The following is a 13,229-nucleotide window of genomic DNA, read 5'->3' on the forward strand; positions in this document are numbered from 1 at the left end:
CAGCAGGATAAATTAGATTTTCAACATATTGTAATAAGCAATTAATAAACATTTTAGATGATAATGATGGTTGTCCTATAAACCATTATCTAGTACATGCTGAAAATACAACGATCCCCTAAAGAATAATTTTAAAATGGTATTTAAGAAGCATTGTTTGCTCATACTGTGACTAAACTTAGTCTCGACATCCACCTGGTAGAAAGCAGACAGCCAGATGTAAAATCTGAGAAATTTTTCGAAATCATCCTAAAAAAAAGAATAGAGTGCTGATTACAAAGGGTCCTTCTATTTACAAAAGTGTTTCTGAATCACATTTATGGCATTGAGTATGTCTACATGACAGAAACCAGGTAGATGAGGAAGGAGAAACTCTTGATTTGGTCAATCAATCAATAATATTGTCTTTCTAGTCACACTGTACTGATTATTTGCTATTCCCAATTTCCTCACACTCCAACACTTCTGTGTATTGGTCCTGATGGAGCCTTTGTTCTTTCTGATCGATGGGCCTTTAGAAGTTCTTCTTTTTCTTTGAGTCTCTAAGAAGATTTAAATGTCTACAGTTGAGGTGATGCAGAACACATGCCAAACTAAGAAACCAGTCATTTGAAATGAGTGGAAAACAGACTATGTAGGAATATGCTCTATACTGCTGTCCACTAAGACTTTGAGAAGTGCTGTGGGGCTGCCCTCATATTTGTTTGGATTCTCCTGGCTACATCTTCTCAGGCTAATGCCACAGGTCACCTTCCTGGCCAACTTTACCCAAGGACCTCATCTCAGTACAGCCATCTGTCAACTACATGTTCCTTCTAGGTTTATGCAAAGACATTGCACCCAGAACCTTTGGCCCTTACACTGGAATTTCCTTTGCCCCCATTGAAACATCTAAAGGCTTCTCAGCTCTGAAAGGATTTGGATTCTTCCTTCGAGCTCTGTAACAACCTCTTTTACAGAGACAACCTGCCATCTACTTTCACATTTACTCATAGTCCTAGTTTATAGGCCCCCACTGGGAAATCATATCCATGTATATCCTTGAATTTATCACTTGCACAAGCAAATATCCACATCCAAACACACACTCTATTCACAAGTGTACTAGTAACAAAACCAATTTAAATACCACCCCAAATTCTGCCTTCTTGCTCCAGCCACCATCCTTCAGCCCTTGCCTTTGCTACTTCTCTTGCTTTCTGCTTGGGCGTAGGCCAATCTGTGGTGAAAAGCCAAGGGAATATCCATGTTCATCACCAATTGACAAGAAAAATCTTAGCTTTCCCAGCAGCTGTCTAGAAGTTTCCAGGACTTAATTCCTTTGATTTAGACCAATAAAATACAGGAGATGGGAAAGAGCTATGCCCATATCTCTGCAGGAGACTCAAGATTCAATGTTCTCTACAGCCTCTCTAGAGACATTCTACATGACCTAACAACCAAATACATTTCTTTTGCTGCAGTTCTACAATGCACCATGTTGGATTTGCTCTTTTTCTTCCCAGCCTCCCAAATATTTTTCCTCTTACTCTTGCTTCCCTGAAAATGCACCTGCCAATATATCATTAGCAGTTATCGTTGGTTTTCTATGGAATCTCTGTGAAGGGAGTATAAACTAAACTATTTATCTTGGTCAGACTTTTTAATTATTTGACAGTTTTTTGTAATGTTTAATGTCTCTTTTTAACCACTAAATAGAGGGTGATTTTAGCTTTTTATGTGGTTCACTTCAGTTATAAATATATGTTCCGAAGATTGCAAGATACGATCATATTTTATCAATGTAGGACATATTTTTAATGATTGATAATTATTTTCCCAAGATGACTTAGTATTCTTGAATCTGACTAAATAAGGAAGTTAGTTAGAAGGTCAAAAGGAGGGTCTTCTGAAATAATCAGAATCAAATCAAGATTGAATTTTCTAGACCCGATGTCACTTCATACTGTTGAATTTAAAAGCATGAGAATTGAGCTGGACATTTCTTCTTTTTATGTTACATTGAGTTGTTCTTTAAATTACAGAATTAAATGCTCAAAGAAGAAATCTTTTGAGTTACAATGTCCCTGAATCGAATGCTGTAAAGATGAAGTAGCTTTGCTGTTATGTCTGTCAAAGCCTTCTAGCTATACTTCACATTTGGTGCCTTTATATTTGTTCTTCTATTTCTATTTTGTTAAATAAAATGTTGGAACATATACCAAGAAACACAGATTGTCCATAGCAGCATGAGACTTGGACTGTGGTTGGAAATAATTTAAATGAAACATTACATGAAAACTGAAGAAGTTTCCAACTTCCCAATTTAACTTGTGTATAAATTATACCCCTCCTCAAGAAAAATGTAATACAAGAATATTATATTAAGACATGTAGGTATCTAAATATATAATAGATAGATAGACTATATTTATGTATAAATTATATTTAAAAAAATAAAAATTAAAAATATCCTCATTTTTAACAGAAAGATTACTAAATCCCACTAGAATAAAGTACCAAACATAGAAAAGTCCCTAGAACATAATTCTTGCTTGAAAAATTTTTTACCTAAAATATAAATTATGCTTTTAAAGAGAATCCTTACCCAAAATATATATCCTATGATCAGATAAAGGGCATTCAATGATAAGGATGTAAATAATCATGCAAATGCTTTTCCAGTTGGGCATCTAGAAGTATTCATTTTATTCCACAGTTCTCCAAAATGCTGTGTTGCTTATCAAGTTTTAAAATAACTGTTTCCGTGTCCACATTTTGGCAGCCACAAACTGTGGCGTGACTAGAACTTTGCTCATGTTACTTTAGATTCACAGGCTGTGTCTAAATGCAGCCTCTGGGTTGGATTGCTTCAGACAGAATCTAGCCAAATTGGTTGCAGAGATCTTCATCAAATGTTAAGATATCAAAAAGATCCAATTATTAAAGACATCTTAAATTTATAGACTCAGACAAAGTGTGGGCCGAGGCCCAACATGTGCCACAGAATGACAGAAGACATTTGGAAGCTGATGCAACTCTTAGAGTTAGTAACAGATGACCCTGATTGGAGAGTGGCAGAAAGTACATTTTCTATAAACCAGTCCTGACATAATCTCATGTTAGACTACCAGAGAAGTTTCCTAAAGAAAATTATCTCTGGCCCAATTATGATCCTCTCTACAGGGCTAAGACACCAACAGAGAAAACAGTAGATTCACCATTAGGAAAATGTAATGAATAATTTTTGCCCACACATTTGTAGACTTAGACTAAATGAACAAATTTCTAGGAGACAATAACTTACCAAAAAATACTCAAGAAGATAGTAACCCACGTAGTCCCATAAGTATAAAGAATATTGGAGTAGAGTTGAAAACCTTCCACAAAGAAAACAATGGGCCCAGATAATTTTATAGGGCAATTTCTGCAAAACTTTCAGGGAACAAACAATTCTAATTTTATACAAACTATTCCAGAGTATAGGAAAAGCAGGGGAGAGAGGACGACTCATTTTATGTGATTTTATAAAACCAGGAAACTAAAACCAAATGAAGACAGTAAGAAAAAGGAAAATTACAGGCTAATTTTACATTGATTCAAAAATCACAAGCAAAATATTAGTAAACTTAATTACTATTCCATTTCTATCAAGAGCACAAAATTAAGATTTGTGGTTTCAACTCCAAGATATAAGGATCTTGGAAGTTGTCACTCCCATTCTCACAACAAGAAAAAGCGGGACGAACTGAAAAATCAAAACTTTTCTTGGATCTATCGGATAACTGAAGTGAAGACAAATTGCCACCCAAAGCTAGAGAGGGGCATATCCAGATACAGCAACCAAGGCTCTTCAGAGCATAAAATGCTGGAGCCACAATCTGAGAGGTACAATTAAATGGTAATTTTGACAATTGCTGAAGGCTAAACGTGGACTAAAAGAAGAGTAAAACTCCTGGGGCTGCAGTCTTATAATGGCCCCAAAATTTTCATGGTTTTTTTCCCAGGGACTCCAACAGTTTCTCCAACAGGTTCTCGCTTGAGGAGCTAAGGATTGGAGAAAGATTCCCTTGTGGCTCTAGCTTGGGAAAGGGGAGAGTAATCCTTGTGAAGTATATCCAGAGACATCTCCATTAAAAGCACTCTCCAGGCCTTAGGGCATTTCTGAAACCTGATCCCAGCTAGGGGAAAGGAATTCCTCCCTGTTTTAGTTTCCCCCAGCCTTCCTGTCTCACTCAAGGGCAAAAACCAAAAACCGTAGTGAATTGGGAGGGGACAGGGCTTCAAGGAAATAGATTTGAAATGCTACAGCCTAGGAAGAGATTAGGGGGTGGGGAGGGAATTAAAGCAAACCACTGGAGGAGGGACAGAAACACTTGTGAATCCCCCAGCCCTAGACACAGGCTCACTGAAAGACTAAGAGTTCATCAGAATATTACAGAATGCTCCTCATCTCCTGCCCCTACCACCACACCAACAGAGTTTCAGTATAATAATAGTGGATTACAACAGCAAGAACAAGGCTCTCTCTTCTCTAAGGACCAGTACTTAGAGAAGCCCCAGGACGAAGAGATGAGACAAAAACAAGGATGCTAGAAGAATTCGAAGCCTCTAGAACCATAGATACAAAAAAGCCAAACTCCCAGGAATATTATCATAAATCCTCACACTTAAAAGTCTATTAAATTAGTTCCTATTACCTGATATGATATGTCCAGCTTACCACAAAAAAAAAAAAAAAAATACAAGAATGCCAAAAGGCAAAAACAAAAACAAAACCCCATAATCTGAGGAAATCATTAGAACTAGATTCGGATATGAGGAGGAGAAGGAATAGGAGGTGAGGATGTCTCTCAGGCTTCCATCCAGAATGAGTAACTAAATAGATCATGATATAAATTAATATATAGAAAGAGGAACCAATTTGGCGCCAGGGGGTGGAGTAAGATAAGCTCAGTTTTGAACAAATTGAGTTTGGATGCTGTAGTCATATCAAGGTGGAGATGCTCAATAGGCATAGAAGGCAACAGAGATAGTAAAAGAACAAAAACAATAGTTTCCATAGTGAAGGAACAAATCAGAATGCACTCTGATATTGGTAGAAAAGGTTTGGTGTCAATAATTATGATGGTCAGAGATACTTCTGGGAAAATGTGCTGTCTGGGAAAAAAAAGTATGAAAAACTACTGCTTAAATTAATCTTATATTAAATATATAGTTAATAATAGTGTATTACATGTGTAAAAAGTTGCTAAGAGTTAATCCTAAAAGTTCTCATCACAAGAAAAAAAAATTATAACTATGTATGGTGATGGATGTGAACTAGATTTATTGTGATCATTTCACAATATATACAAATATTAAATCATTATACACCTGAAACTAACATAATGTTATATGTCAATTATATCTCAATTTAAAAACAAATAATAACTACTGGTGTTAAAATAATGAAGTCTAAATGACCGTGGGAACCCAAATTTGGAAAGATACTCTTTTAAAATTTAAAAGACCATGCCTACCCTTTCCAACTCCAACGAATGTTTCTCTTTTTCACTATTTGTAAATAGAATACATAGAAAACAAATTGTTAGAGTGAATAATCTAGGGTCTCCCAGTATACAAGTTCTTCCTTCAGATCCAGAACTAGCCAAACAATAGCAACAGCAACACCAGGTCTAATGGAAATGTGTGGTCTAATATGCCAGGGCAGATTAAACAGCCCTACGATGTTGCCGCCCGCACTTCAGACTTCTCCACAAACTCCTCATGAGCTATAGGAACAAAGATCAAATGAACATTGGAAGCTGCCCTAGCTTTTCAGATTTCGGAGGATCATATAAAAAACCATTGCCTCAGCAACCGGGAAAAGTTCATATATTTCTAGAGATGCACGAAGAGATTTAGCTCAATAAATATGACAAAGAGCAGAGAAAACTACCCGTTTCAAAAATGGGCTTTTAAATAAAACAATTATAGAACTGATATAGTAGGATTTTTGGTTTTCTTGCTTTGATTTTTTCTGTCTCCAAATAGCAACATTTTTAAATGTCCTAGGCAATTTCCTTGGCACCTTTTGACATTAGCTATTGTCTTTTCTAATTCCCTAAGTTCTCTATCCTTTCAAAGTATACACTTGTCTTCTCTCTACTGTTTCCTCTGAAAGGTATGCAGAAGTGAAGAGACTCCAAATGCAGAAGGACCTAAATATGTGTCTGTGTCACTAAACACAGTACATCGATTCTATTTTCCTTTAGTTACAGTCTAAAAAATGCTCAAAACAATTATGCTTCCTTTTATCCAATAAAAATAGCTTTCTGTATTAAGCTGATGAACATGATGGTAAAAGGTGTTGGGTTTTTTTCCTATTTTTCTTGAACATACATCTCTGACAGAAACTCTGAACTTTACTCCCAAGATATTAAAAATCAGTTCTTTTTACTTTTCTCATTTGCTTTCCAAAACAATATCAAATTTCCAGTTGCTAAAAGGTCTAGAATTTAGGAAACAAGGTGCTGCTATTTCATTTCTTATGCTGCTCTAAAAGCTTAAGGTTCAAAAGCATAATAACGGCCTTGGCTAATGGAAGCTGTCCTTTGACTCAAACATCTACTTTAGCACTTTCAATTAACAAGCAGCGTATTTATACTGTTAGGATATAGATACCTAGATTAGGAACAAACTGTACCCTGTGATGGGGACATTCAAATTAGATATTCAAATCAGTAGTTTTATAGTTTTGCCTACTTTGCCAGGTATAATTTTAAATGACATAACAATGCTTAAACGGTTGTGTTCAAAGGTTAAGCTACTACATGAAAATCCCTTTATTTGTCATATTCTCATAATTATTGACTGATTCTAATTGTATTCCATGTAGTAATCTTTATTGGAATAATCCTAAACCCTGATTTTTGTTTTCCATAATATTTTAGTAATTCTCAAAATGTCACACTTTTGTGAATGAGTATACATAAAGATCACACCCTGCCATGAAAAGCTTGTGGTTCACTTTCAATTGAGAAAGGATAAAGAGGAAATTTGGGGATGGGGGGACGGGGTGGTCAGAAAAAGAGCTTTATTTGCAGCAAAATGATAGGAGCTGCAATGCTGTTGCTTCAGGTCCCTAACACTTCTTGTCCACTCTTGAGGTCTTGTTCAGATCTCTTCCCAAAATTTACTATTGGATAATTACCCATCTCTGAGCAGACTGGGTCTGAGAACTGTCTCCGAATACCAACAATCAACTCTGTTAATTATTAAGGCAATGTATTTGCATGCTTTCTATGGCAATTATAACAAATTACTGACTTAACAGGAATGTGTTATCTCATAGTTCTAGAAGTCAGAAGTCCAAATGAGTCTCACTGGGCTAAAATTAAGATGTCAGCAGAGCTGTGTTCCTTCTGTAGGCTGTAAAAAATCCATTTATGTCTACGGCCATGCCACCCTGAATGCGCCCTATCCCATCTGATCTCGGAAGCTAAGCGGGGTCGGGCCTGGTTAGTACTCGGATAGGAGACCACCTAGGAAGACCGGGTGCTGTAGGCGGCCAAAAAAAAAAAATCAATTTATTTTCCTTTCCCAGCTCTGTCTTAGTCCATTTGGGCTGTTATAACAAACTACCACAGACTAGATACCTTATAAAAATAGGAACTTAATTCTCAAAGTTCTGAAACCTGGAAGTCCAAAGTCAGGGTGCCAGCATGGTCAGATGAGGGTTCCCTTCTGGGTCATAGACTTCTCGTATTCTCACATGGTGAAAGGGCTGAGGGAGCTCTGTGGGATCTCTTGAATGAGGGCACTAATTCCATTCATGGGGGCTCCACCTTCATGCTCTAAGCACCTCCCAAAGGCCCCACTTCCTAACACCATCACCTTGGGCATTAAGATTTCAACATATGAATTTTGAGGGGACACGTTCAGACCATAGCAAGCTCCTAGAGGACACTCACTTTCCTTGGTTCATGGCCTCCGTCTTCCATCTTCAAAGCCAGCAACTTCGGGTTCTTCTCATGCTGTTACCACTCTGCTTCTCTCTTCCCATTCCCAATTCCTCTCTTAAAAAGATATGTGATTATATTGGGCCCACCTGGATAACCAAGAATTATCCCTCTACCTTAATGTCAGCTAATCAGCAACATCGATTCTACCTGCAACCCCAATTTCCTTTTGTGATTTAACCTCACACATTCATAGGTTCTTTGAATTAGGACCTAAACATTTTTCTACCTATCACGGATAGTAAACTATTAGCTAGCATTATTTTGACAACAAGAGCTTTGATGATACCCCAAAAGCAATATAAGTCCCAAGGAAGACCCAACACTAGCACCCCTCTTAAGCATGAACAATCCCACAGAGATATGCACTCTGAGGAGGGCCCCATAGCACCACTGCAACACTGAGCCAGACTCTCCTACTCACAGCTTTGCGATGGAACTGCCCCCATAAGTACCTCAGCAACATGAGCTGGCACTGGCTCACTGAGAAGAGAGGGATGTGGGGAGGGAGAAGCTGTACCATGAAAGCTTGAAGGCCAAGGCAGAGGATCTTTAGGAAGAGGCAGAGGTCAGTACCTGTGTCTCCCAGTAGCTCATGTCTCAGAATTCTGGTTCTGGACATCCTCAACTCTTGTTTTCAAAAGCCGCTTGGAAACTGGTGACTATCTCAATTAAAAAAAATGTCTAAAATCTCACTATATTAGTTATAGATTCTTTCTAAAAATAAGAAAGAAGTTTAGATCTCTTGGACATAACAGGCAACCCATCTCAGCTAATGGGGTAGTTCTGACCACAATACCATCCTTCAGCCCAGATTCCTTCTATCCTAAAGTTTCTGTACCATCATTGTCCTCATCAGCACAGCCAACATGGGATTACTCCATCAGGCCAACAGATGTGTGCTCACTGACTGTCTAGGTCCCACTAAATCAGAGGGCCTCCAGACCTGGGTTTTCCTCTAAGGTGCTTAAAACAGTAGGTGCTACCACCACCCCACTAGGCCAATGACAGTGCATGTTCTTATAAGCCTAAAGTACTTTTTTTCAAGGCTGCATATCTTGTCAAAATTGTTTGCCCTCATCACTACAATCTGTGTACAGGGAAGCCTGAAACAAGTCCATGTTTGGAAAGCAATGGAAAGTACAGGAGGTTCTGAAATTCATAAGAATTCATAGGAATGAGAAAAGAGAAAGTTTAGGGTGAATCATTTTTTTCAGCAAGGGAGGCCATGATTGTGCTAATCACTTCTTCTCATATTCAGAATTTAATCACATGGACATACCTAGCTGCAAGGGAGGCTAGGCAATGTAGTCTCCAGCTAGGCAGTTTTTAGCATTTATTTAGGGCCTGCCTTATGCCAAATTCTTTATGCACAGTATTCTTATTGCTTATTTATACCAAATGAAGCAACTGGGGCTGGAAGTAGCTAAGTCACTTGCTGAGGATTACCCAGAACACCTGGAACTGAAACCCCCATCTCTCTGGCCCCAGACCTGTGGTCTTCCCACAGCACTGTGCCCTCTCAGAGCCACACATACTGCCTTGCTTTGCAGAATGTGTTTTTCAGGATTTTGAAAAACATCATTGTTAGATCTGCCTCTTCTGATTTCTTCATTTCCATATCTAAACATTTTCTTTATACTCTCTTTCCTTTCTGGAAAAACACTGGTCAATACATAGTCTCAAAATTTATTTTATCACTTGTCACATACATTTAATAAAGTGCTGTGTACATTTATAAAGTAAATATCTTAATTTTAAAATTAAAATCATTCTATTATTCTCCTATTTTCAAAGAGCTCAATTAAAATTCATTTCACTTTTTTTTTTTGCTGCTTTTAAAGACATTTGATTTCTTTCCCCACAGTGGATCACCAGAATGGAAGGAGTTACTTTCTGAAGGCAATAAGCATGGAGGCTGAGAGTTAATGATTAGACCCACATCCTTGCACAAAAGGAAACTAAATCAAAACAAGATTAACCAGAGGAGGCTAAAGAAAATTAATAGGTGGCAGAAAACTTTATTTTTTTAAAAAAAAAAAGAAGAAGAAGAAGAAGTTTGCTGCAGAACCACAGCTTCTTTGAATGTCTGAGTGGAAAGAGGCAGAATATCCTGTCCATCCCCTCCTTTACTGAAGTATTCATTTATCCTCTCTCTACTGTTTCATAGCCATTTATATCCACTTTCACAAGCTTTCAGTTCCAATTTAGAAGGTAGCTCCTCAAAGACAGAGTGACAATCTACAATTTCTTCCTCACCCTCTACAGTACTCTGCATGCAGCTGGAGTTTAAAAATGTTTTTGGAACTCAAATGTAAGAGGTATGAGTAAAAAACTTCGAATGATGCATGTTTTATGTTTCTTTTTTCTTTTTCCTAGAGCCCAAACAGAAAATGACCATCTGTTGGTTACAAATCTGAGGATAAGCTCTACTAAGGACACCAGATGTGTGCTCACTGACTGTCTGGGTCCCACTGCATCAGAGGGCCTCCAGACCTGGGTTTTCCTCTCAGGTGCTTAAAACAGTAGGTGCTACCACCACCCCACTAGACCAATGACAGTGCATGTTCTTATAAGCCTAAAGTGCTTTTTCTCAAGGCTGCATATCTTGTCAAAATTGTTTGCCCACATCACTGCAATCTGTGTACAGGGAAGCCTGAAACAAGTCCATGTTTGGAAAGCAATGGAAAAGTACAGGAAGTTCTGAAATTCATAAGCATGGGAGAGCAATGATTCAGAGAGAAGCTGCTCTTCTTGGTTCTTCTAAATTGAAAAGCATTCAAGGTAATAGAGCAACTACTGCTTGCCTAGGCTGGTTCCTGACCTTACTTGACCTTGTACCTCATGTTTGAATTGGACCTCAAACTAGATCAAGAAACCACAGTCCCCTCCCAGGACCAAGTTTGCCCTATACATCTCTCCTCCTCCCTACAGAAGTATAGCAGAGAGACAGCCAAAAAATAGGTCAAAGGAGTTGCTTCATTAAAGGGTTAATAGCGAAACAGTTATCACAGCCTTCCTTTCTCCCCTTTCTGCTAATTTGCTCACTTCTCATCCTTTACATTTTACAGGTTTCAGTTCCTATTACAGGTGATTAATAATTAAGTGATTGTTAATTCTTTTCTGCCTCCTAGAAGTCACAATAATCTGAGCAATGATGACCCAGTCATAGCCTGAGAGGGAAACAGACATGGGCAGAAGTGAAATTACAGTGTTTCCTTTCCTGTATAAAAATGAAAACATTCACAAATGAAATGGGTTGTAGTTCATGGTCTTCAACATATAAACAAACATTTTATTCTATTTTGAATTATGTTTTTCTTTCTTATTTCCCAAGTAATCTCTATGTTCTCAAGACATGGGAAGGAGAAAAAAAGGAACATTACTATTCAGAGATTACGAGCTTCCTTGGCTCCAGCTATTCAACTTTAAATATTTACTTGGAAGCTGACTCAAATTTAAATAAACTTGCAGTTATTGGGTAAAATAAAGTATTCCCCATAACTCAAACCACTCATAATGTGGAGAAATTTCTCAACTGACCTAATTTATGTTGCCAGTTTGATCCAGAGTAAGTTGAGTTACTCATTACCGGATGACATGCAGTTAAGGCCAACCCAAAAGACCTCAGTCAAAAAATGTTCTTCTTTGATGTTGCTCTTGACTTCCCTGAGTTTGTAAAACTAAATCCTTCCTGAAAAACAGTGAATATGCATGGCGCGCGCACGCGCACGTGTGTGTGTGTGTGTGTGTGTGTGTGTGTGTGTGTGTGTGTGTGTGTGAGAGAGAGAACAGCTAGGTGATGAATGCTAATTATCTTAAAGCAATTCAAAAAACTGGCAACTAGAGAAAGCTTCACCAACCACCTCCACCTCGTACCAATTATCTTATTTGCACTCCCTTAAAGTGATTTGAACTGTTATCCCTGCTCTCCTTGCATTCCCCATTTTCCCTGTAATAGATTTTATACCTATAGAAGTTGGATTTTAATCTCTTTAAAGAGAGAAGCCCTTTATTTACAGTAGATGCTCAATAGATTTTTGGGAACGGATAAATGAAAAAAATGGATGAATAAATAAATGCCTCATTTAGTCACAGTCTCCTTCACTAATGACACGTTGTTACCTGCCTACTTCCTTCTCTCTTACCCACAATTTCCTTGGAACTCCAGGGTTCTGCAAGCATAGGAGAGCATTCGGGTTTGGGAAGACATCCCAAGTATACTACCCACAACAAGGATCAGGCAAACCTGCACGGCACCTCCCCTTCATGGCAAATTTACTAGTTGTCAGTGCTAAATGGATGCCAAGCATGTATCCATATCATAGATACCCTTAGGACTTGTGTAAAGTTTGCAGCACTTCTGATGTGACATGTTGACGGTGAGGTTCATGAGCAAATAGATATTGTACTGTTAATGATTCAACTTTGGAACAAACATTCTCTATTAGCTCTCTCAAGTTCCCAAATTGGTTTCATTGAGGAGTATTCTGAGATTGCAAGGCAAACTACTTCTGTGTGAACCAATATTTTCTTGAAACAGTATTAGGCCAAAAAAATAGAAGACAGAAATAAATTGAATTTGAGGCTGCTATGTAACTGCAGCTGTCACTCAGATTTCTGGATTTCAAATTTTTAGTTTGTCACATAACAGCTTCATTGTTATCATTGACTAGCTGCAAAATAAGGGAAAGTTACATATTTAAACTTAGCAATTAAAAATACTTCATTTATATATTCAAGTTTTATATGACTTTTCATTTTTAAAAAAGTATAAAACCATAAAATAAAGCATCAAGAGTGAAGGCAATGAGGTCTGTCAGGAACTCACAAGGTTTTTAAGCAATCTACACATTTTATTCATTCACAGTCATTCAACAGATATTTCCCAGTACCAATGCCTGGTGCTGCTCTATGTGCTTGGAAAATAGCTGTGAATAAGGGAATCAAATTCCTGCCTGTGTTCTAGAAAATTGGTATAGACTTATAGTATTTGCTTTTTAACTTCTTAAAGTATCTGTATTAGGAGTGCTTTGTCCCATACTTCAAATATGTCATGGCATAACAGCAAAATGAATTTTGTGAAGCAAAATATTCCATAAATTAATTTTCTCATTCATAAAAGATGACACAAATTACAATATTACTAGTACAGATTAAACCTTCTCTTTCTGAAGTAAATATTCTCAGGACCTTCCACTATTCTGGAGGTTACTAGACTTTCACAGGCCTGGTTCCCATCTCATT

The 13,229-nt window shown here is 37.6% G+C and overlaps 1 non-coding gene across 1 annotated transcript; it reads left to right on the plus strand.

Moving 5' to 3' along the window:
* Window positions 1-7,411: 7,411 nt before the first annotated feature.
* Window positions 7,412-7,530, plus strand: LOC112480786. Its single transcript, XR_003046767.1, has one exon. It is a non-coding gene; the product is annotated as a 5S ribosomal RNA (ribosomal RNA).
* The last annotated feature ends 5,699 nt before the right edge of the window (window positions 7,531-13,229 follow it).

Source organism: Pteropus alecto, unplaced genomic scaffold (genome assembly GCF_000325575.1).
Source record: "Pteropus alecto unplaced genomic scaffold, ASM32557v1 scaffold20, whole genome shotgun sequence".
Taxonomy (NCBI): domain Eukaryota; kingdom Metazoa; phylum Chordata; class Mammalia; order Chiroptera; family Pteropodidae; genus Pteropus; species Pteropus alecto.